At 32.8% G+C, this 26731-nt stretch overlaps 1 protein-coding gene across 1 annotated transcript in view; it reads left to right on the forward strand.

Annotated features, from left to right (window-relative positions):
- The window catches only part of LOC149420300 (putative G protein-coupled receptor Mth-like 1), a 122145-nt gene that overhangs the window by 17971 nt on the left and 77443 nt on the right, over positions 1 to 26731 (forward strand). The gene's annotated exons all lie outside the window — the stretch shown is intronic.

The raw sequence follows: 26731 nt of genomic DNA on the forward strand, positions 1-26731 counted from the left end.
TAAACGAGTGATCGCTCACTCAAATAATTTTTTTAACAATACCTAGTTTTTTGAGTTCCCGTCATATTTGAATTCGTCAACATTCGGCATGCATTCGCCGGTTCTCGGCTGATGCGGACGTTTGATCAAATTTAGGACTTAAATAAATGACTAATCAAATAATCTAAACATTTTTATATTGCCGAATTTGTGACGATATCAAATGTCACAGAAGTTCAAACAAGTAGGTCTTAATAAATTATTCATAATATTAGCGCTACAAAATGAAATTATTTAAGTGCGCCTCCTAATTTATGGAAATTTATGATTCATTTGTTAAGACTTTTCCGTACAGCAGATATATACAGAACACAGAGTGACTCTTACTTAATATTACTTACTTCTGACGGCCATTCAGCAGTTGCGTCTCGTGACTTTTGGGTGTACTAGAGTGTTAATATTACAAAAAATGGTATTATTGATGTTGTTGTAGCCGAAAACGTCTTCTTTTTTATTCTTCGAAAATTCGGTTTTTGTATGAAGATTTTCAGGAAATCCGTGCGGCGCACGGCTTACGGCACTAAAATTTTCCTGAATAATCGAATTTTCGAACATTTTTTTGGACTAAACAACATCAGTAGTGTAATTTTACAATCTTATCACTCTTCCACACTAAAAATCACGAGCCGCCACTGCCATTCAGCTCTTAGAGAGATTTATTTTTATTTATTTACCGCCATTATTTTATCTTATACCATTAGGTTGCCACATTATTGTACTCGATTTTAATTTAGAGAAAGAAAAACATTATGGAAGTTATGATACCTTTTTTGTGATACACAAAGGCCCAACCTTTTAGACAGTGAGTGTATAGCATCACCAATCGAGGTATGTATATTGTGGGAATGTTTTGTGGCTAAAGATAGTGGAAGGTGAATATGAATGTGTGGAAGTACTGGATGTTCAAATCTGGTCACCAAACACGGCTAAGCCATTTCAAGCAACGTTTAAATATTGAAGGGTGGTTTTTACCAGGGCGATACTGATAGTATCTTACACTCTAGAAGTCTATTTCCACTGAGTAAATTGATTCACTGACGCTTTCAATTACAAGAATTGTGATCTAAACCAATTTAAAAGTTAACCAATGTCGCCTATTATATAAGACTTTTTGACTTCTAGACTTCAAAAAAACCAACGAAATTGATTATTTGTTTAATAAATATTTTCATTATTTAAAATATTTTCTTCAATTTCACCCAAAGTAAGAAAAAAATGGCTTGATTCGGGCACACGGACACGCCCACAACACATTTTTACATAAGCAACTGCTGGCAAACAACAGATTAAAAAATCACAAAGTAACTCAATCAATATTTCACATCAAGCCGAATATACCGAATAGAACTAAAATATTATATTGTATTTAACTGAATATTAAAAACTTATTCCTTCAGTGAAAACACAGCATCGGAATTAATATTCAACTAATTATTCTGTCGGAGAAAGTGGAAACAAATCGTAATAATTATTATTCCATTTAAAAGTTTAAATGAGTTATAATTTTAATCTCGCATTAGTCTACTAATTCTACTTTTGTTTACATCAAAGTTTGCCATGGTACCCGTATAAATAATGTTCGGATTTCATTGGAAATAAGTAAAGCGAAACAGCGCACCCATGTAAATAAGTTATTTGTTAATATATTACTTACAGGTGAGTCAAAGTTCTACGCGTTGTTATGGGCATGTTGGGAAGTATTCTATTATCAGAATAATCTGAGATAAAAAGCAAATATCACAATGATTCTGTACAATGTTCTATTCCGATGTGTTTTAAAGAGAGTGCCTATGGTTGACATACTTTAGTCTGGCCATAACAACAGACAAAATAACAGAAGTGTAGTTATGTATGAGGCAATGTATGAATGTGGAAAAAGCAAACAGTGCACTGTGCACGCCAAGACAGAGAGAGATGTGTACCGATGCGATCCATCCTCTCTGTCTATTCCTGCAGGGAAGGGTTGTGATGGTTACTTAGTTCAGTGTGTTTTGTATTATAACCATAGACATATGAATATTAGTAGACCTGCCCTAAGTGATTAAAAGCGTATTATCCCCACTCCCCATACCGATTCCATTGGAGCCGGCTGTGCTCGCGTATGGCCTCAAGTGAAATTTGAAAACGTGACGTCATCATTCTTGTGCGAACTATGGTCGAGGCATCATCGGTTCATTTTACGAAATAACACGGCAAAATGTTGACTTGTGCTATGAAAACTTGTAAAAATAGATGTGAAAAAGAGAATAAACCCAATTGTCGTATTACATTCCATATATAAGCATTATTTTACTTTATTTTAAGCATATTCACATTGTATAATATGGATCAGTTGTAGAAACATAATATACTATCACATCGAGAAACGTCTGGACGCGAAACACAAAGCTGGTTGGTTGCTGGGAAGTAAATTATGAACATTTATAAAAGTGTCTTAACTAAATACTTCAACGAAATATTCGACTCTGAAAATAGAACCGTTTTTTTTGCCGAATTTGGACTTCGCAAATTTGTTCATAACGTGGCGAGTAATTTGCGCTCCTATGTAAAAATGTATATTCATTCAATAGCAGATTTTACTTTTGAAGTAAATGGTGATATTATAATGCGAGATGCCTATTTACTGTCAGATTGATTTATTGACGAATCACAGTCAGCTTCACCCCCTTCGTTCTTCAACAGTTGATTATACCCCTCGCCATTATCTTCTCGTCTATTAATTCCTATGTCTGATTATAACCAATTTGTATTTTTAAAATATAACTATCAATAGACTTCAGTTATTTTCGCTGTGAAAACAATGTACGTAATATTATTGTTTACATCATCGTTACTTTGTTAATTGATAATCATTTATGTTTGGCATAGTTGAGAAATAAGTCATTATTAACAATATTTTATTTTTCTTACATTTTGCACTCGTTTTTTATAATTTATTCTTTATAATTAACTTAACTTTATATTTAACTTAACTTTATAATTAACTTCACACTTTACACCGTAAATTATACTTTATACTTTACACTTTAAACTTAACTTTATATTTAACCTTTACACTTTATACCTTATATTATACATTCAACTTTATGCTGTATATTTATATGTAGAAGGACGAAACAATATAAAAACTGATATAAAGTGTTTTTGCAAGAAAAATAAAAATACGGTTTATTCAATAAAATGTATATTTCATAATTTTTATCATAAATTTAACAGATAACATCATGACAATTGGATCTTTCTTGTAATTATATTGACTTTGGCTTGAGTACGTAGCACGTAGCGGTACAACGGTGGATTTTTATCCGGTGATTAAAAATTAAAATGTGACACGGTTTTTATGCAGATATTTATCCAGGAGCAGTGGGGATTTTATCCGGAGCTGCAGCACGGAACAATGGGTTTTTATCCGTAGCTGGAGCTCGAAAAAAATAGTTTTATCCGTAGACGGAACACGGAACAATTGATTTTTGGTCATAGCTGGAGCAGGCAGCTTTGGAGTAAAGGGTTTTTATCCGGAGATGGAGCAGGGTACAGTGGGTTTTTTGCTCGCAGCTGAAACGAGGAGCAGTGGAGTGTTAAGATTTTATCTGATGGTTTAAAAAGGAACAGTAGATCAATGGGTTTTCATTCCAATATTTGGAATAAGCCAGAGGAATATATTGACTTTTAAACAAATATTTAGCTAAAACCCACTGCTTCCATTGAACTTCGAGATTTTTCGAAGATTTAGAGTGGATCAGCGTAACAATAAGATGATTTTAATACATAAAAACAATGATTTTAATGCAAAACTTTATCACTGAGAGGTGGAGCAATGGATTTTCATACTTATAATTAGCACAAAACGGTGAATCATTAGGTTTCTGGGAATATTTATTACATAACAACACAACAATGGGTTTTTATCTGGAACTATATAATAAATGACGGAGCAATAGATGTATTGTTTTTTTTGCCTGGACCTGGAATACCTACAGAGCACTAAAGTTGATTAACACTATAATTTCAATATGATATATGTAATTATTGTATTGCCTTATTCAATATAATATACACACAGAATTCTAATTAATTATATACGGTTATTATTTTTGTCACTTGGCAACGATGCTGTCTGCTTCTAATTATTATTTCTTACAAATGAATCAATTAAAACATGGAGTCGTTTATTATCAGCAGATAAGAAATCCGTTATCAATAACATAACATTGTTGACAACATGATCAGACATTTATTATTTGGCGCCGATCATAGAGCTTACGCATCAATGGCGCCAATACGCCTTCGTAAAATTGTTTCAATTCTTATGACTGAAATATTTATTGTTAAAATTGACTGGTCGGTGGCTGAGTTGACATCGTATTTGGGTCTCACCCAGGCGTAGTGTGTTCAATTCCTTGGCTGGCTAAATCCTTCATCACAACACAAGCAATTTTTTCCGCTTACTGTGGTGGTAATAGGAGATTTCAAATATGAGGTTATTCGTGACACGGGAATGATTGTCTTTCTTTTTAAAATGAACAATTTTATACCTTACTGCAGTAGTAAAGAAGACTGTTCAATAGTTTCTTCTGCGCCTCTGTTTATAGGCACGGCAGTCAAGCTAGAAGGTAGCAGGTATCAGGGGGTGTAATGGCAGTAGGGTAGGTGGTAGGTTAACAGAATAGGGGATGGGAAGAAGGAATGGTCGCGTGCTGCGGGCACTTGGCCTCCGCAGCCCGGTTATGGCATTTTTCTCGACTAAAAACTAAAATAGACGAATCGATTTAACCTCCGGACTTATCAGTATGATGAACAAACGTTTCTATTATACCCGTGGGCTCGTGGAATCTATCGCGAATATCGTGACTAGTGCGGTTCACAAGGTAACACGTTACTTGGAACTGGAAGTCCGTCCCAAGACCATGTCCGACTGATCGTGTTTGTATAAGTTTCGTTTAAAGATGGAATGCAATCTACGCCTCATATCAAATATGTCATTTTTTTAAGCTATATTTATTTATTGACGCCCTATTGGGCTTTTAAGTACATAACAATTAAAAATTTCATTTTTAACAACAGTATAAAACAAACAATAGAAAATCGAAATAAAATATAATGATTTCTCATACATTATTTACATTTAAAAAGTGGTGGACTAATTTGGCTTTAAATGTATTGATGTTTAAATTAAATATGTCAGCGACATCACTTAGTTCATTGCCCAACCTATGTATTCTTTCTAATACAGAATTCGTAGCGAAGTTATTGTTGTAGAATAAAATATTCCGTCTAGTATATTTTGGAGGTATATGTAAAGATAGCAAGTTTACAGGGCAGTCTAACCTTGAATGAACAATTTTATATAATAAAAGGAGATGAAATATTTTTCGCCTTTCACATAATTTCGATGAGCGTAAATTGACATAATTGATTTCAATAATAGAAATACCAATTTTGAAATTAATAAAACGTAAAAATTTATTTTGAATTTTTTCAATTTGTTAACAATGAGAATTGAAATGGTTGAATTGTATTCAACTTGACCAGAGCCAAACCTTCTAACCAGAAACGTGTATAGTAATTTTATAGTTTTTATGTTATTAAAGTCTTTATCAGCATACATGTGTATTTTTTAAATCAACATCTTTTTTACTTGAATCCAAACTGCTCCCAATCGTCTAGAGCCAGCGAGACTATAGCATCTCCTATTGGAGTATTTTGTGAGGCTGAAGGTAGTCACGAAGGGAAATAAATGCAGAACAGTAATGTGGGGTAGTACCTGTATATTCAGATCTGGTCACCAAAACCGGCCATTTCAAGCAGTGTTTCGATTCTGAATGGTGTAATTTCTCCAGGGCTATACTGAAAGTATCTTCCATGCAGTTTGTTCGATATATTAATTTATCAAATAAAATTTTATTTTGTACGATTTGAACCCGCGACTTCCGATTTCGTAGCCAAGGATTGTAACCACTCGACCACGAAGGCCGTCAACTTTTTTCACCACTGTTAGTCATACTTACTAATGTCCGAATAAGTATGTTACGAATCAATCTCACGTCGTAAGATATTGAGACTTTATTCGTGTGAAAATATAATATGAAGGTACAGGGTTTTCCAATAAGAGGTGTTATTTTGATATTCAATCATAAAAGATCAATGGTTTCGTTGCTTGTGTGTCACGTAGCGCCGTCTTGTTGAAAGTAAACGTTGTCCCGATCAATACCATCCAATTCCGGCCATAAAAAATCATTAATCATCTCTCGAAAGCGCAATCCATTCACCGTAACTGTTGCTCCAGCCTCATTTTCGAAAAACTAAGGTCCAATGATACCGCCGAACCATAAAGCGCACCAAACAGTCACACGTTGAGGATAGAGAGGCTTTTCAACAATAACTCTTGGGTTTTCCGAGCCCCAGATACGACAATTTTGCTTGTTGACGAAGCCACCGAGGTGGAAATGGGCCTCATCACTCAAGATGATTTGCATTTGATTCACTCAAGTGAATTTTAATAATTTCAATGCGTTGTTGAAGCGTGTATCGTTCAATTTTTATTAATGGCGTAGTTTCTACTTGTCAAATGTCAAAAAATGACAGCTTCAAAAGTAACATCTACCGAAATAGCGGGCTATTCAAAATAACACCTCTTATTGGAAAACCCTGTACATTTAACAGCTATGTTCAATATTGTTACTTATAAAAAATGCCTTCGATACAAAACAAGGTATTTCTCTTACTAGCAAATCGAGACGAAATAGTGAATACTGATTCATGATTTTTATTCAGTTTGCGTTAGTACAAATCACAGTTTAACGGTCACGGGTTCTGACAATACATAAATGTAAATATTAGTATTTTAGCAATAGAAATACTTGAATTTAAATGTTTTGTGCCGTTTGACCTACGTTCCTCGTAAGTAAATAGTAACCTGTTTTGAAGTAGGTGGCATTGAAAAACACATTTATTTAAAATACAATACCGTTAACGCCCCGAACAGTTTTAGTTCATCAACTCTATGTTGAATGACACTTGAAAGCTTATTGACAAGTGTGAAGTGTGAACATTCTTTCTACAAAATTGATCAAGTTTTTGTCGTTCAATAAAAGTTGATCAACTAAAACTGAAACGTCAGAACGCGGCATGAGAGAACAAAATTGACGGAAGTAAAATTAAAAGAAACAATGTTATTATTAGAAGCTTTAATGTTTCAAGATTTTATTTTTCTTATAATGGAACAAACAATTTGAGCTTCATAGCTCATGACTGATATGAGTTTGCGTTCAGAAATTAATTTAGCTAACCTTTAAGGCGATCCCATACGTAGTAATGCAAAATCATGTGTTTTTGGTTTGAAAATTTGGTCGCCTAGAAATGTTTCAGATGCTTTATATAAATACCGCGAGTATAATACATCTTGGCGTTTGAAATAATCGAGTATTTTTTACATAAGTCTTTTTATAAAGCCCAAAAAAAATAATTTATAAGGCCTATGAAAACTGCTTTAAAGTTCTAAATGTCCTACTTACGAACCCATTTTCGGTTATGGTTTTATTGTATAATGTGACAAATTAAGTTATTTATAAAATGATCGGAAAACATTTAAATATTTATGCCTGAACATCCACAAAATAAAATAAAAGGCACTTTTTGGCCATGTTTTTTTATTGCATAAATCAAAACAGCTGGATGGTGTTAAGCGGGAATTTAAGCCTTATCGCCATATACGTAAGGAGTGTTATTGATGGCGGCTCGATTCAAAATATTACACGACGTAATGCATCGCCTTAAACTTAAAACACACGGAAATAGCTGTTCAAATTTTTAATGTTAAACTGCACAAGACAACTGTTTAGAGCCAGTAACACTATGGCATCCACAATTAAGGTAAGTTGTGAAGCTGAAGGTGTAGGGAGGGGAATGAGATAGGGAAGAGGAAGGTGGGGAAGAACCGTATTTCAAGCGACGTTTCAATTCTGAATTGTGGTCTGAGGGGTGATACTGAGAGTATCTTCCACTCTGGAAAATTCAAATATAAATAAACATATTTATAAAATAATATTACATGATTTTTCATCTCATTTTGTTCCACGCAAACAAAATCTACATTTCTTTTGCGAATGCCCAGCACGATTTTGATTCAAAATTCTTATGGAATAATAATTTTATTAGGTATTGGATCTGTTCTTCGCAGTGGGTGGATGATATTTATTTTTTCATGTTTATCAATTTTCTTTTTGCAATTCGTTGGTATTAAATGATAATAAATTATTTTTCTACCGCGCAGACCCTAAGATCGGAAAGAAATACATGGTTTTCAAAGTGCTCCTACATTATTGCAAAATCAGGGATAAAAAAATTGGATTTCCATTTCAATTTGATCATTGAATAATCTGATCAAAAAAATGCCCAGACAGCAAAGAATAAATGACTCATACAAAAAATAAATTATATTCCGGAATAATATACCTAATAATATAATGTCATCAAAGATATCATGTTACCGACACGGATGAAATAGTAGAAGCGTGTTTTATGCGTCTCTGTGTGCCTAATAAGGTTAGTTTTATCTTATTTCTGGTGAAATTGATTGTGTATTGATCGTGCCATTTACGGCACAAACTGAGAAGGGCTCATAAAAAATGTTTAACTTTTTTTGTATTACGGTGAGATACATGTGCATCAAATCATTGCAATATATTCCTAAAAGTCATCGTTCGCCATTGGTTACGTATTTGCGAAATATTTGTCTTAGTTTGCGATATATTTTAACATGAAACGAAAGAGTGAAGTGACAAAAACCTTTGCAATATATATGTGCAATAAAAAAAAAGTTCTATCTTTTTTTGTATTACGGTGAGATACATGTGCATCAATCAAATTATTGTAATATATTCCAAAAAGTCTTCGTTCGCTATTGTTTACGTGTTTGCGAAAGATTTGTCAAAGTTTGCGATATATTTTAACATGAAACGAAAGAGTGAAGTGACAAAAACCTTTGCATTATATATGTGCAATTAAATACATGTGTAAAAAAATCCTAGAAAATTATATATTTTTTTTTTTATTTCTACTTCCGATTTTATGTCCGGGTTAAATCTTCCCCGTAGGAAAAACTAAACCCTTCCACTCAATTTTCCACAAATGATCATCTAGTCAATCAACACTATGCAAGTGCATTATATAAGAAAAATAAATATAAAACAATACAAGAACAACACATCAACTCACCAGAGATCAAATGGGAAAATAATTCACCGACTCCAGATATTTTCATATCAGAGGGTTCGGCTCGGTAGAACTTCTAACAGGGCCTATAAATCCTACTGATCCCTCAACATAAATATTTAAAAAAATCTTTCGTTATCCTACATGTATTCAAAATTACCGACTTTTGCAACTTTTATACATAAATTTTTTGATAGATCTAATATGCCTAAATTTTGAATGAGAGAGCTAGGTACAATGCCAGTAACTTATTTAACTCGCTAACTTATTTATTAATCTTAAGTTAGCTCACATCTTCGTGTGTGCTAATAGTTTTATAAACATATAAACATGTACATTGTTTGGCAAACATAATCTTTCTTTAAATATTTCAATAAAGTCACAAAAAAGAAACATTAATAATTGAGATAGACATATTTTCTTAATTCATTAGCCGAAATAACAAATAGTAATATTTTTATAGTTTGAGAATGCCAAATTCTTTTTATGTCATTTCCTAAATCTGTGTATTTTCTTATTTTTTCAGAAACAAATTTTTAAATATTACAGGAATTGGGAATAGCGACATCAATGTAAAACTATATCCGGTCTATTATGACTAATCGTTCGGTCTGTTAGTATAGTGTTAAAAATAATATTTTTATACCATAAAATTATTTTTATTATTTACTTTTGCATCTTTATATATAAATTTTTTGATACATCTAATACGCCTAAATTTTTAATGAGAGAACTAGGTAGGTATAATGCCAGTAGCAGATATTATTATATTATTATCTGCTTTCAAAAACATTGATTTTGGGATAATATTCAAAGGCAGCGAATCCATTTGAAATTAATGTACACTGGACTATTTCTAAATAAATCATGATTCTGACAGGTCATTTAAAGTCGCTTGACGACAAAATCTCATAATACCCGTGGGTTAATAAAATAACATAATGCTAATTGGCTACATCAGTTTTTTTTCAAATGGTTATCGTTCACACTTCTAGATTTGTTTTGTTCGCTGGTTACCGGTATTGTAATAAATAACTGAATTTAATTCAGTTGGAAGAAAATCGATATTACTGACTGAACATTTTTCTTATGTGAAAATCCACCTGTTGAATACTTCTAGCCTGTTTTATTACTTTCGATAATTATGTGTTATATCATGAAATATCTGAAAGAGACTATATCAGAATGGTAATTTTCTTAGTTTTGCACACTGAGGACTCGGGTTCAAATCCCAGCGCGGTTCCATGATAACTCAACACATAGACAATTCAACACACCTTTAAAACGTGATATAAAGTAATTTACAATGCTAGTGATATAAAGTCATTTACAATGATAGTGATATAAATTAATTTACAATGATAGTGATATAAAGTCATTTACGATGATGGCGATATAAAGTAATTTAAAATGATAGTAATATAAAGTCATTTATAATGATTGTTATATAAAGTCATTTACAATGATAGTGGTATAGTCATTTACAATGATAGTGATATAAAGTAATTTACAATGATAGTGATATAAAGTCATTTACGATGATGGTGATATAAAGTAATTTAAAATGATAGTAATATAAAGTCATTTATAATGATTGTTATATAAAGTCATTTACAATGATAGTGGTATAGTCATTTGCAATGATAGTGATATAAAGTAATTTACGATGATAGTGATATAAAGTAATTTAAAATGATAGTGATATAAAGTCATTTACGATGATGGTGATATAAAGTAATTTAAAATGATAGTAATATAAAGTCATTTATAATGATTGTTATATAAAGTCATTTACAATGATAGTGGTATAGTCATTTACAATGATAGTGATATAAAGTAATTTACAATGATAGTGATATAAAGTCATTTACGATGATAGTGATATAAAGTAATTTAAAATGATAGTGATATAAAGTCATTTATAATGATTGTTATATAAAGTCATTTACAATAATAGTGGTATAGTCATTTACGATGATAGTGATATAAAGTAATTTAAAATGATAGTGATATAAAGTAATTTAAAATGATTGTTATATAAAGTCATTTACAATGATAGTGGTATAGTCATTTACAATGATAGCGATATAAAGTCATTTATAATTTGGGTGGTTGGTTTGGGTACCGCCACCCCGGGAATCATTTATTGGATAACCAACACCTCTGCCATAGGTCACCCCAAGTGGTTTTCCACGTTTTTTGACTTAGCAGGGGTGCCCGGGTTCATCGGGTGAGGTGTGTTTAGGATGGCCCTACTCAACAGCTACGCGGCGTACCGGATTGGGAGAGGTTGGTTTGGGGAGACTCTGTGACTTCTCCAATTGATCTCTCTTGACCACCTTGCGCTGCAGCGGGAAGGATAGATCATACGTCCGTCACTTCTGAACCTTACCTGAAATTCTTACCCATCCCTCGTACCCTTTTCCTTCCCAAAACTTCCTCTCCTACATTTCATTAAAAAAAAACCTCCGCAAGCATACCCAAAGATGACATAGGGGTCTAGAGGGCAATTATTTTCCTGTTTGGGGTTAATGTAAAAAATATATACTAAAAGCGATGAAAAACTAATCTATAAACATAACCTACGTAATCTATTTAACCTATTTTTGTTTCATCACTTTTCGTGACTTTATATCACTTTTTATACATTTATAAAGGTGTGTTGAATTTTGATGGATTATTTGGTCACCTTTTTTCACACTGATGCCCATTACGGAAACTATATCGGAACCAATAAGAAAAAAAACTTCTTTAAACGATCATTATTTTCAAACAAATCAAAGCATGGCTGAAAGAACTGAAGTTAACAAAAGTAAATACAGCTGGATAATCAGTACAAAAATTATTCAATGAAAACTCAACACAGTGACAATTCAACACACCTTTAAAAAGTGATATAAACTCATGAAAAGCGATGAAATAAAAACTAACCTATTTAACATAGTTTTTTTTCATCACTTTTCATGATTTGATATCACCTTTTAAATGTGTGTTGAATTGTAATTATATTGAGTTATCTGGTGGTAACCGGTAGGTCCTAATGCTACGTATACATACGCGAGCCGAACTGCCGAATTGAACCTCAACTTATGGGAAAGAAACTAAGAACTCGCAAATGGCGCGAAACGAAGCTTTCAGTCGCTTCGTTCCTTTCCCGTAATTCGTGACTCGGTTCGCAAATGTATACGTACCATAATATACCTAGCATATTGTGGTGGTAGATACACATAATAATGTTCGGGGTGGATCAATGCAAAACGAATTCTAAGCAGAATTCTTGCCTAAAAGACTATGCAATAATTACAATAGAGTATTATCCAAGGTGGATATTTTCAATTGTGAACTTACCAAATACAAGAGGTCAATAAAAGAATATTACTCTGATGGTTTGTGAATAATGTTATGTCTCTATTGTTTATATTTCTATTATGATTTGATTTATATCTGCAACCTATCTCCATGGCTATAAATGTATTGATAAATGTTTTGTTTTGTAATTTTTCGTTTAATATATATCTTTTGCTTTGTATAAAATTTTGAATACATATTCCTTTCTAACACATTTAATTTACTAATTCCTTATTATGCTGTCTCAGTAGAGGTAAAGTCAGAAGGAGGAAATCCATAATTGGTTTTATTTTGGCTGTATAATACTTTTGTTCAGACTGAAATAAAAGTAAACTGTCGATTTCCCGAAAATTGATAAATAAATACAATAAATAATCAAATACCTTTCTTGATTACATACTAAAGTTCGCTGAATTACTAACTTCCGTTGACTATAAATAAATATACAGTTATGTAGGAATCTCCCAAATGATGACATCCATACGGCATCACGAGAGAATATGAAAAAAATGATAATCTCTAAAGCTAATTCGTTATCAGTATCGGGATTAAATAATTTCAGATTATAAATTTTAAGATATTAAAGTTATGTGTACCTAATGCGTATGCATACATCTATACCTTTATTTATACGACATATGTTTATAATTAAATTCATATGTTACTTTGTTGTAATATTAATTTCTAATAATTAAATTATAATATGTAAATGAAATCCTCAGCACGGGAGATCCCAGTGAGGATAACATTACTCTATATGTTACTAAGAAAAGAAGACAATAAATCATTATTATTATTATTATTTGATATTCTGATAGTCATGTGTAATTTTTTAGCAATGAAACTATGTAATAATAATTTACATGCAATCTTTTAAAATAGGTATATCTGGTGTCTGTGGGTAGAATCGATTACAGCTTATTTTACGTAATTGGTATCAGTATATTTATGCACTAGTGTACAATTTATAATCATTTGTGTTGAAAGTAATTCTCATAATTTTCTTGTCATGATAAATATTATATCGATGGAATTACACCACGATTTTCTTTTATCGCACATGGAAAAAAGTGAGTATTGGTGATTTATTAAAATCCTGTTAAAAAAATGATAGTAGGCCTAATAAACTATTAGTATTTTAATAATATATCCTGTTATTAAATAATGACGAAATGCGAAAATATTAGAAATTTTATGAACACGTGTTCCGACATTTTACTGATATTTTATCAGGGACTATGTCAATTCATTCGTTAAAGGCCTGCAGTCCCGTTTTTAACAAGAATACGAATAATTTTAAGAGATTCTGCATAAATTAGTAATCTTTTAAAAAGTTTTCTTAGTGTATATTATGATACTAAAGGTAGTGAGGAGGGGAAGGATATGGGAAAGAGGAAGGTGCCTGGCTATTCAGATCTGGTCACCAAACACGGCTAAAATCATATCAACCAACGTTTCAATTCTAAATGGTTGTACCAGGGCGATACTGAGAGTACCTTCCACACTGAAACGTGCCGCAAATATACCTCATATTATTTTAAATGATCAAACTGTAAAATAACACAAATCAATAAAATATTTTTTCTTTCCACATTGGGATAAGAACCCGCGACCTCCGAATTGCTAGTCGAGAGCCTTACCCTCGACTACGGGGGCTGTCGAACGATGATTAAACCGTTTCAAAATTTTAGCGATTTTATTTAATTACATTCGTTATAGGCCCGCAGTCCCATTTTTAACAGTAAAACGAATAATTTTACCACATTTTTATTAAATTAACAGTATTTCGTGTCAGTAAATTTTCACCGCGTATATATAAACTTTCCGGGAGAAATTCTCTAAATGATAGTTTGAACCCTATCAAAATCAGTTGTGTAGTTTAGAAGAACTAAGCGCACAGACAGACGTATATAGCGAATTTGTTTTATACTATTTAGAAAAGATGAAACTTGCTAAATAAAACAATTATTTTTACTGCTCCAGTAATAATTTTCAAGCCCTCTCCATGCTCTCGACATCGACAATGTAACTATATCCTCATTCTACCTGTAATCAAGTACAATTTATGGGTATATAATTATATTCACAAACAATCAGGAAAGAAGGGATTACTTCGCGAAACCAATTTACGTATTTATCAGACCTTTCTCGTACTTCCCAATTAGGCGCCGGCAAATCTTTCATACAACCCGATACGAGATGAAGAGTAATGACTGCTCTGCCTTGGAAATTACTTGGAACCTAATCTTGCTCTAATCCCCATCGCTTCTTTAATCCCCCCTTTCATTCCCCCATGTTCCAATCCCTTCCGTCTGCAGTACCCCAAGTTCCAATCACTCCCTGCTCCATCCTCCCCTGTGGGTATTCAGAATATTCAGATCAAAAGTAATTCCCGGTAATTGTAAAATGAAGCTTCCAAACTTGAAATATTCTTTAATCTTGGCGGTAAAATGTTGGCTGTCATATTCATGGATTTTGATTGTACGAAAATCAGTTGTTAAGTTTCATTTCTACGCCTTAAAAAAATTGTGTCATTTGTTATGAGGAGGACAAGTGTATTAAAAGTAGTTAAGGCGAAGCACTACATAGTCATGCAAAATCATGTTATATTTGTTTGAAAATTTGGTCACTTAAGAATATTTTAAATGCTTTGATACTGCGAGTAGAACACACCTTGGCCTTAGAAACAATCGAGCAGTGATAAGTCGTTTAATAAGCTGAGAAAAAAATAAAGTATGAGTAATAGAGTTCAAAATCTCCTATTTACCAACCTTTTTTCGGTTATGGTTTTATTTCATAATGTGGCAAACTTTGTGCTTTAGCAAATGATCAAATTTTTTTTGAAATATTTGTGCCTGAACTTCGAAAAATAAAATAAAACACAACTTTCTAGCGATAATTTTTTCTTGCAAAAATCAAAAGCTGCGGCTCGTGTTAAGCGAGAATTTAAACCTTATCTCCATATTCATAAGGAGTGTTATTGTTAGCGGCCCGATTCCAAATGTTAACACTACGTGGCCTTAATATTAAAATCGACATATAGATACTTTCATATAATCTAAAAATTAACCCATTGTTGTGAATTATTGACGAATAAACCCTTGAAGAGTTCTGCCATTTCTATGGAGCGCCACTACTTTTGCCAACCTCCTAATGTAGAATTTAACTTAATGATAAGTACATATATTTCCAGATCGTTCACAAGAGTTAAGTTAACTACCAACACGGCTTTGGTGAGAGACCGCCTCAATAATGACACATAAAGAGACCACCTTATAAGAATGGAATGATCTTAATTCAGAACAGAAGCATGATGTCTATGTCTATATTGTGCCGTAGCAGAATGATAAAAACAATGTAACGCCAACTCAATATTCCAAGTGTGTCGCAACGTTTAGCTTATAATGTTTTTTAAGTTAAAAAATAAAATGTTACCAGATTATAAATATGTTAAAAAGTGTTAGTATTAATAGTACACGGAGAAAAACGAGAATCGCTAATTTATTAAAAATCTCTTCAATTTATTCGTAATTCTATTAAAAACAGGATTGCAGGCCCTTAACGAATAAATTTATAAGTTTGCTAATAAAATTTTATTAAAATACGAATGTAATATCACGATGTCGGAACACGTAATAAAAAAGGTGATATTTTCACATTTCATCACTATCAATTATCAAGACAAATGCAGGTGCACGAACACTAGTTCCGATATGTATTTACTAAAAGTTTATCAGAAAACGGTCTGCAATCTTGTTTTTAACTGGATTATCAATAATTTGAAGAGATTCTTAATAAATTAGCAATACTCATTTTTATCCGTGTACAGTTCATTGCTATCCTATGAGAAACAGCAACGAATTTAGGCTTCCAAAGACAGTTCATTGCTATCCTATGAGAAGCAGTAACGAATTTAGGCTTTCAAAGACAGTTCATTGCTATCCTATGAGAAGCAGTAACGAATTTAGGCTTCCAAAGACAGTTCATTGCTATCCTATGAGAAGCAGTAACGAATTTAGGCTTTCAAAGACAGTTCATTGCTATCCTATGAGAAGCAGTAACGAATTTAGGCTTCCAAAGACAGTTCATTGCTATCCTATGAGAAGCAGTAACGAATTTAGGCTTTCAAAGACAGTTCATTGCTATCCTATGAGAAGCAGTAACGAATTTAGGCTTCCAAAGACAGTTCATTGCTATCCTATGAGAAGCAGTAACGAATTTAGGCTTTCAAAGACAGTTCATTGCTATCCTATGAGAAGCAGTAACGAATTTAGGCTTCCAAAGACAGTTCATTGCTATCCTATGAGAAGCAGTAACGAATTTAGGCTTTCAAAGACAGTTCATTGCTATCCTATGAGAAGCAGTAACGAATTTAGGCTTCCAAAGACAGTTCATTGCTATCCTATGAGAAGCAGTAACGAATTTAGGCTTCCAAAGACAGTTCATTGCTATCCTATGAGAAGCAGCAACGAATTTAGGCTTCCAAAGACAGTTCTTTGCTATCCTATGAGAAGCAGTAACGAATTTAGGCTTCCAAAGACAGTTCATTGCTATCCTATGAGAAGCAGTAACGAATTTAGGCTTCCGAAGACAGTTCTTTGCTATCCTATGAGAAGCAGTAACGAATTTAGGCTTCCAAAGACAGTTCATTGCTATCCTATGAGAAGCAGCAACGAATGTAGGCTTCCAAAGACAGTTCTTTGCTATCCTATGAGAAGCAGTAACGAATTTAGGCTTCCAAAGACAGTTCATTGCTATCCTATGAGAAGCAGTAACGAATTTAGGCTTCCAAAGACAGTTCTTTGCTATCCTATGAGAAGCAGTAACGAATTTAGGCTTCCAAAGACAGTTCATTGCTATCCTATGAGAAGCAGTAACGAATTTAGGCTTCCAAAAACAGTTCATTGCTATCCTAAGAGAATAGTATTACAGTAGCTTAGAATGTTAAAATTTTATATATAAACGTTTATTTTCCCATACAAACAATTTCATTTTTTTACCTAAAAACCACCTTAAAACATGAGAAGATCGAAATAAGTTTTTTTTTTTTACTTTATGTTGCATCATCCTCCGAAGTTAGCGCACTTTACCCCTGGACACCCTGTATATATATTTCATGAATCAAGTTTAGTAGTATATTCCTTGAAATATGAAAGCCAGAAAAAATTGAAAAAGAATGTGGTATATTACGACAAAACTGGAACGCATTCATTACACAGAAGCCCAAATTTTCGCTTATTCAGTTTTCAAGTGGGTGATATCTTAGGCAGAGAAAACTTTTATTTTACTTTTTAAATGGGATATATTTTCAAATTTAGCAATATCAAAATGTAATCTCGTTTATTAATCTCGCTATGTATGTGTATATGGCGGTAAGTATACGAAGGGCGAGTAAACAAAAAGTTATTCAGTCCCGCTTTCATGAATTCTTAAAATGTGTCCCGATTTCAGTTCGTGCCCGCAGGTTAGAAAGAAAATACGTACAAAACGTATATTTTTTTATAATTGTAAATGTTTTCGTTCTTTTTGCTCATTGTTTTAGAAAAAAAATTGGATCGACTGTAGAATATTATTATGTCGTACTGATTATAATAAATAAAATTGATTTTTGAAGCTGCAAGTAACTCACGAACGGTGATCTCCGGTTTCATGAAATTTGTACAGCATCTTCTACGTGATGCTTATAAGCTATGGTCCTTTAACCGCCGAAGCCTAATATGTCAGATGGTCGGAGTATTTCCGGTTTGCAATAAAGTTAAAATAAACGGATTATTTCTGAACGTCTCTGAAAACTAACAACTGTTTTTGAAAGATAATGAAATACGATTCCAAAATATATTATTAGAAAATAAACATGGCTCACTTTATTTTTTTTACTAAAATTACTGACACCGAACAAATAAATGACGTGTTATTAAACTGTTATTTTTTTACAAATTTACACTCCTCTTCCATCCACAAGTAAATGTCTTATAATGGAAGAACAGTCATTATCTATAAACAATATAAAATAATGTCGCTCTCAGCGTCTGTCTGTGTGTGCGCTTAGTTCTTCTAAACTACGCAACGGATTTTTATAAGGTTTTCAGTATCATTTAGAGAATTTCGTGTTTCGAATCATTGTGTTATATAAAAAAGTTTTATAACTAAAAATAAATAAATAATTTTTGTTATAAAATATAAAAATAACTTTAAAAAAATTCACGAAGTTTCACAATTTTATTTTCAATTTGCGGTCAGAACCCATGGTTTTGTAAAGGTATACATTTAAATTTTATTTTTATTTTGTCAACTTCTAGATTTAAATATAAAGCATGGTGTTTTCTCTAGTAAGTGAGACCACAATTTCTATGACACCATGTAAGCTGTTCCTAAAAGCGAACAAATTACCTTAAAGTTTCCACTGAAAACAACTACATCGGTTAATTTATGAATAAAAAACAGGAAATCTATTCGTAAAGCACAGTGGGATAGTCAACTTCTCAGTTTTCACTAGAAATAAATGCAGTTTATTGATAAAAAAAATCAATTGTCATCGCATTTCCCTGGTTTGTTTTTATTGATGCTATGAAATGTATTAGTTAATTTCTGAAAATGATTTGTTTTCTGTGAATGGAGTTTTCCATAGTAGATACCTGTAACCAGTAGCCAATCATTGATGTTATTGACCCGCTGCCTATATTTGAAGTTATAATGAAATCTGCGTGTAAATATGAGGAACGATGTAGCTTTTCATGACACAGTCAGCTCTATTAATTTCTGAACACCAACAAACCTACATTTAATTAATATTGGCTTAAGCTCACGGTAGCGTACAAATTTATAACCAGCAATCCTTTATCTATTCTATATAAATAAAAGACAACGCTGTACATCCCTATCTTAAGGCGATGCACTACGTAGTGATGCAAAATCATGTGTTTTTGGTTTGAAAATTTGGTCGCCTAGAAATGTTTCAGATGCTCTTATTAAATACTGCGAGTAGAATACATCTTGGCCTTTGAAATAATCGAGTATTTTTTAGATAAGTCTTTTTATAAGTCCAGAAAAAAATAATGTATAAGGCCTAGGTAAACTGCTTTAAAGTTCACAATCTCCTACTTACAAACCCATTTTCGGTTATGATTTTATTATATAATGTGGCAAATTAAGTTATTTATAAAATTATCGTAAAAAAATTAAATATTTATGCCGGAACATTAACAAAATAAAATAAAAGGCACTTTTTGGCCATGTTTTTTTCTTGCATAAATCAAAACAGGCGGATGATGTTAGGCGGAAATTTAAACCTTATCGCCATCTACGTAAGGGGTGTTATTGATAACGGCTCGATTTAAAATATTTCACGACGTAGTGCATCGCCTTAAAGATTTATATTTAAATTTAGTTATCTAAACTTTAAAAAACTCCTGTATCATGCAGTATATCACGTTAAGTACACAACATATATGTAAAAGACCAACAGGGCGTTTATAATAATAAATAAACATGTAAATGTTTGTTGGTTCAAAATCTTAATTTTCCGATAGTTCTTCACCGATTGCTTTGAAATTTTGACACAACATTGCATTCGAATACGCGTGTCTTCTTATTTTATTTAACTACATTACACAGATGTCACCTGTGACAGGGAAAAACAGTTGGACGTGAAAGAAACACGCGCTATTTTTTCTCTGAGCGAGCAGACTGGCGTGGTTCAGCTAGTACTAAATAAAAATGTATTTGACTACGGCCTCAGTTCTGTGGTACCTGACTAAGCAACCATCATGCTTTTCTGCGCAGAGGTAGGCAGGTTTAGTTTACTTGATTGACCACGTATACGTTGCCGTTTTCTTCTCACATTCACTTGCGTGTCTCAATATTTTCTCCTGGCCCTCTCCACCATCTACTCTACATGTTAAAACCAGCAAGATCATAAACTTGAAAAATTACGACATCTGCCGAACATTTAAACAAGAGGAACACACGTTTCAAATAAATAATTATCTAACTTCTATCTTCTAATTATAAATGAGAGTGCCTTTGTGGCGGGCTGCGTGGTATTGATTTTTATACAAATCTACAGTTTTATTCCGAGATTAATGAAACACGGGCAACGCCGAAGACTTCATCTAGTTTATTAATAAAATATTGTTTTTATGTACCTACTTTATCGCTTGTTTGATATTAGTTCCAATCTTGAAAATTAAAGGTTCGTTGATAAATAATATTACGCACTACACAAAATTCAATTTCAAATTACGCACCAATGCACGTGCAAACGTAATTAGTCTATTTAGTAACAATTATTATATATATGTAAAATATTATTGTTTCACCTGCTAACAAACGTATACTCGTAGTTCTTACCTAGTTTAGCAGGTACAAACACATCTCGGTGTTTTTCTGAACTAATTTCTGTTTTCGTTTTTTTTTCTCCCTTTTTTATAGTGTTCGTTCGCATTTGAATCTGACTGTAATTTCTGTTCTTCGTTTTTTTTCTCTCTTTTTTATGGTGTTCGTTCGCATATGAATCTGACTGCACCAGTCCCGCGCCATTAGTTAGTTACCTGTAGCAACTGTAACTGCCTACCCCTACCCGCCCCGGGGAAGGTGCGGCCTAGTTGGGTTGTTGGGGAGATGGGGAAGGGTGGCCCTTTCGTGAAAAAATCAATAAACATTCGTAGGTTTGTGCTGCGCCTTTACCCAAACTAAAAATTCATTCCGGCTAGCTTAAAAATAATTAGCAGGCATTTTTTTGTTTATGGTGGTCTGTAAATTTATTAGTAGGTAATTTTAGGTTACACAGCGCATTTTATAAAAATTATCGTAGGAAATACACGTGAAACATCTCTTAGCGCGTCTAGGGCGTAAAACCGACTCTTTAGTAGCAAGTAATGCAAGAAGGGATGACGCTCTTGTAACGTTGCATCATTCGGCCAGCCTTGTGACTCTTCGGCTTTTTCTGCCCGGCTGCCAAAACTCTGTGCGGTATAATTGCTTCTATTCTCACTAAAATTAGAAAAATAGACCTGTTCTAAACGATGATAAAATTTTAAATTTTGACATATTTATTTGTGTTTATTTTAATAATCATAAAATTATTGTTTACTTACATTTTCACGTCCTTCAATAGAATCAATTGCGATGTTTCACATCTGCCTTGCGTAATTTTTTTACAATTCTTAGTCCCTTTGTGAGGACCGACAATTATTATTGTAATGGTACGTATACATTTTCGAACTGAATTACGGGAAAGGAACGTAGCAATTTTGCGTTAGCATTTGCGTTTTATTAATTTCTTTCCCATAAGTTGAGGATCAGTGCGGCAGTTCGGCTCGCGTATGTATACGTAGCATAAGATCACACAGCGGAGTACAGGGGAAGTTTGATCAAATAGTAGTGGAGAAAGATCTTGCACATCGTGGCTTCAATACTTATGTGGCTGAAATGGGAGGAAGTTTTCCTTGTAAATATGTCTATACTAATAAAAAATTGATAGCTAAATAATACGTCGATACTTCGCGAGAGACATTTTTTTGATTAGTGCCCAGATAAAAAAAGTTTCTAAGTTTTGTGGGGTTTGCAAAGCGTTAGTATAAACACACCTTTATAATTATTATTATTTATCGGCGCTCGGTCAGCTGTTATAGTGTTCTGTTCAAATATTAATTTATTTGTTTATCTTTTAAACGATAATTAGAAAATGTTTTCAAGTTAATAACCGCTGTTACTAGACATGCCTAACCTAACCTAACGCCTCTCAGATGTTATCCGAAAAAGTGCATTATAGGTACATTGTACAACTCGCAAAAGTAAAGCTACGATGACACTAGACAATTTAAAAAAATCGTATTGTTTTTATTATTTTTAATTATCAACTAATGTTTACAAGACAAGGTTTTTATGCATAGCACAAAGGATAATAAATTATTATAACCAATAATAATAGTGGGAAATTTAGCACTAACGAAGCCTTTCCTACAAAAATAAAGTTGGTTGTTTACAGGTGAAAAAATATAATAAGCAGTAATTGTTGATTGAAGCACTAGTACATATTGAATTATTTGGTCTGTTGGAAATAAGCCGACGTGGCTCAGTGGTTCAGAGCGTCTGACCGGACATCAGAAGGCGATGGTTCAATTCCCCTCGGCGGCATTTATTTTTACACGGGAGATATTTTCAATATGTATTGATATTACAGGCGACTAATTATTGCTTATAATAATTTGGTATTGCTTTGTTTATGAAACTTTATTCGATTTATTTTCTTAAATTATCATGAATAAACACCCCGTTTTGCATTAGACCCGTGTAACACAGGCAAATCACTTTAAAGAGAGCAAGTTTGAATGTATTTGTGTACACCGATACTGGTTCGAACTAGCTTGGACAGTCGTTCAAACAACTAGCCCAAAATCTAAATTCATTGGCATTTTTGTAAATCTTGAGCAAAATAATGAAAACGTTTAAAAAGTTTAATTCACTGGAATACTTTTGATATAACTGCTTGCACAGTGTAGTTTTAGTGTTACCTATGGTTAATTTTAGACACAATACCTCATTAACACGAACGTGCGAAAGCACTGTAATTTGCGTGAGTGTTACCCGATTGTTTAGTTCAGTGCCACATTTTTTTAAATATTCATCATCGTTAAAATATAAACCGCGTCTTTCAGAATAATCTTAATCTGTTTTTTTTTTTGCTATACTAATTAACCAACACGCCATTTTTAACGTCGAAGTAAAATACTGAGACCGAGATGTGTGACATTGTATCCTCTCTCTCCAGCCCTGTCCGAAAATAGAGTAGGTAATGGTGAAGTCCAGTCTTTCGCTCCCATTATTTTTCATTTTGTTATCAATTTGACATTTGAAATTGCTTTACATCGTCGCTTTGTAAGCAACTCTAACTCGAAATGATTATCAAACGCTGACAGACGAGTAATCGGCGGTTAAATGATGATCCGGCAAAATTTGTAATGCCGAAATAAAAAATAGCTTTGAAATTAGCAATTGAACGTGAAACACACCTGAGGTGGAATATTCCGCTGTACGAATGAAATGATACTATTATAGACATTTATTTCGGTGTACTTCATTAAAATTTTGTGTAACTTACGATTACTTACTTACTATTCAAATAAGTAAGCAGCAAAATAAAAGACATTTAAAAAACACCTGTTGTTGAAACTGGAAACGAGGATTTCGCAAAAATTCAAACGTAACACTCGGAGAAGCCTAACTGATATAAAATATTATTAATTTTTTTTAAATCTCGTCAAACTATTAGTATTCCTGTTAAAAACGGGACTGCGGACCTTTAACGAATCAGTAAACTATGAATGTGTTATGAGGATGGCGAAACACGTGTTCATAAAAATTAAGATATTTAATTTAATTTCGTCACTATAATAATCGGGATAATAATCGCAGTTGCATGAATATGTGTTCCGATATATGTACTAATATTTTATTAGGAAATGGCCTGCCATCATGTTTTAGCAGGATTTTAATAAATCAGCAATACTATTTTTTCATCAAATGCCCGTTCACCACTTTTTGCATTTGAAAGTTCTCAATTATGTGCCGAAAATTATCAGCAGAAAAGTATCAACAACTTTGTTATGCTTGTCAACTGATCACAATTTGAAAGAAATCCGAAACGGACCAAAAGTCAGTCTATCCAAGTACTAGAAAAATTCTAAATGAACCCTAGGTATGTGAATGTTTGTGAGTGAGTTTCGTGAAAGTTCCGTTATGCAATCTCGGAATGCCGAAACTGTTTGCTTGACGTGAGTTCATAAATAGTTCATTTTCCCCGGAAAATTCCCGAGCGGTCTGGAAAACATAGGTTGGACAGAAATACTAAATATCTCTCTACTGCAGTTATCAGTAATGTAGACATTTTGATTAATCTTTATAACGAATTAGTGTAAATTATGAATACCAAAAATTATGCTTTAGATAAATTGAAAGTTTTCCTATCGTTTCGCTTGAGTAGAATACAAATAAAATAATAAATTACTCAACATAAAATATAAATGTAAACGACTAAAAAAATATTTTTTAAATAGAGATGTATGAACGCGTAAAAGAAAAAACTTTAAAAAAATAAAGTATTATAGCTAAGATTATCCGTGACAGTTTCACTTGATTAACTTTTTTGCTTTCTTATAAAATTATTTACAAAATAAATAGAAACCAGTTTTGTGCTTGAAATCGAACGTTTCTAGACTCCGTTTGTCAGGCGATTTTAATGCCTATTACCTACAATATAAGGTATGCCAAGAATATACACATTTTTGGCGTGTAGCTTCCTCTTAAGGTCCGTAGTAAGCTTTCAAAGTTGGTTTGAAAATGAGATATGTAAATACGAATGTTATAGGAAGGGCGCTAATATAAAAAAAACGATTGTGAAAATATTTAACAAAACAGGACTAGTTTGAAATAGAGCAAAAATCTCTCGACAAATGCTTTAGTTGAATTTATAGATACACTGTGTTTTTGTAATACCTATAACAGAACAAAACGTGTTTTTAATAATTTTTGGAGCTTAATTTGCGATTTTTTCTATCGAATGAATTTCATACAATTAACGTTTCGGCTTGACAAATGTATCTCCAAAAATAACGTTTATATTTTTTTAAGTAATTAAAAGCTTTAGGTAGGTGACACATTACGCTATACGCATCGTAACTAACTAACCATCACGCCGTTTCCTCGTAGGGGTAAGCAGAGAGGACGGACCGCCATCAACTCGGTCTTGGCACACACTTCTTGCCTCATTCACATTCATACATCGTCTCATACATACTCTTCTATTATTCTGACTCTTGACATGGCCCGACTCGAGTATCTGATTCACTTGATCGTGCCATGTCTCCCTCGGGCGTCCCCGATTTCTGCTACCATTCGCATTTGCATCGTATATCCTCCTTACACTCCTATCTTCGCTCATTCGCTCTACATGCCCAAACCATCTAAGCGTCCCTTTCTTAATCTTACTCATTACGCTTACATCAGCCTTGCACTCTTTGCGGATCTCCACATTCCTCACACGATCAAACATGGATTTACCACACAAACGCCTCAGGGATCTCATTTCAACAGCATTCAATCTACTTTCATCCTTTTGGTTTGAAAATTTGGTCGCTTAGAAATGTTTCAGATGCTTTAATTAAATACTGCGAGTAGAATACATCTTAGCCTTTAAAATAATCGAGTATTTTAGATAAGTCTTTTTATAATCCCATAAAAATAAGGCCTATGAAAACTGCTTTAAAGTTCAAAGTCTCCTACTTACGAACCCTTTTTCGGTTATGGTTATATTTTATAATGTGGCGAATTAAATTATTTATAAAATGATCGAAAAAAAATTAAATTTTTGTTCCTGAACATCCACAAAATAAAATAAAAGTCACTTTTTGGCCATGTTTTTTTCTTGCATAAATCAAAACAGGTGGATTAAGCGGGAATTTAAGTCTTATCGCCATCTACGTAAGGTGTGTTATTGATGGCGGCTCGATTCAAAATATTACACGACATAGTGCATCGCCTTAAGTGTTAAAAAGAAATATGTTTTATAGAAATTCGGAATGCGGGGGTTTTAATTTCATGTATTACGATTGAGTGAGAGGTGATAATTAACAGAGCTGGCATTATTCTTATGCTATGGAGAAATAGTAAACTTTATAAATATATGAATGAGATACTAAGGCATTCTACTCGTATATGCTGTGCTAAAACATCTGGTCTGCCGTGTGCTATCTTTCATTCACGTAGGTACACAGAGTGTATCAGCACGTACCGTAAGGATTTTAACCAACGATTCCTTTGCGTATGCGTAATGTAAGTCTCGTATTTCATAGAATTTATAAGATTACAGATAAATAATGTATGTAAACTAGCGTAAGCCTGGTCACCGTATTATAACATTAAAAATTCTATTCACATCTCTTGTTAGAAGTATTCTAGAATACAACCCTACAATTTGGTCACCTGTCTTTAATAATCACATTAATACCATTGAAAGAGTCCAATGCAAATTTTTGAGGTGTATTAATTTTAGGCTTGGAATTCCTTTAGAAACAATAGATTATGATTTCTTATTATATTAATTAAAATTGCTTAAGTTAAGTGAAAATTTTTT

Source organism: Hesperophylax consimilis, chromosome 10 (genome assembly GCF_061612785.1).
Source record: "Hesperophylax consimilis isolate HC1 chromosome 10, BYU_Hcon_1.0, whole genome shotgun sequence".
NCBI lineage: Eukaryota > Metazoa > Arthropoda > Insecta > Trichoptera > Limnephilidae > Hesperophylax > Hesperophylax consimilis.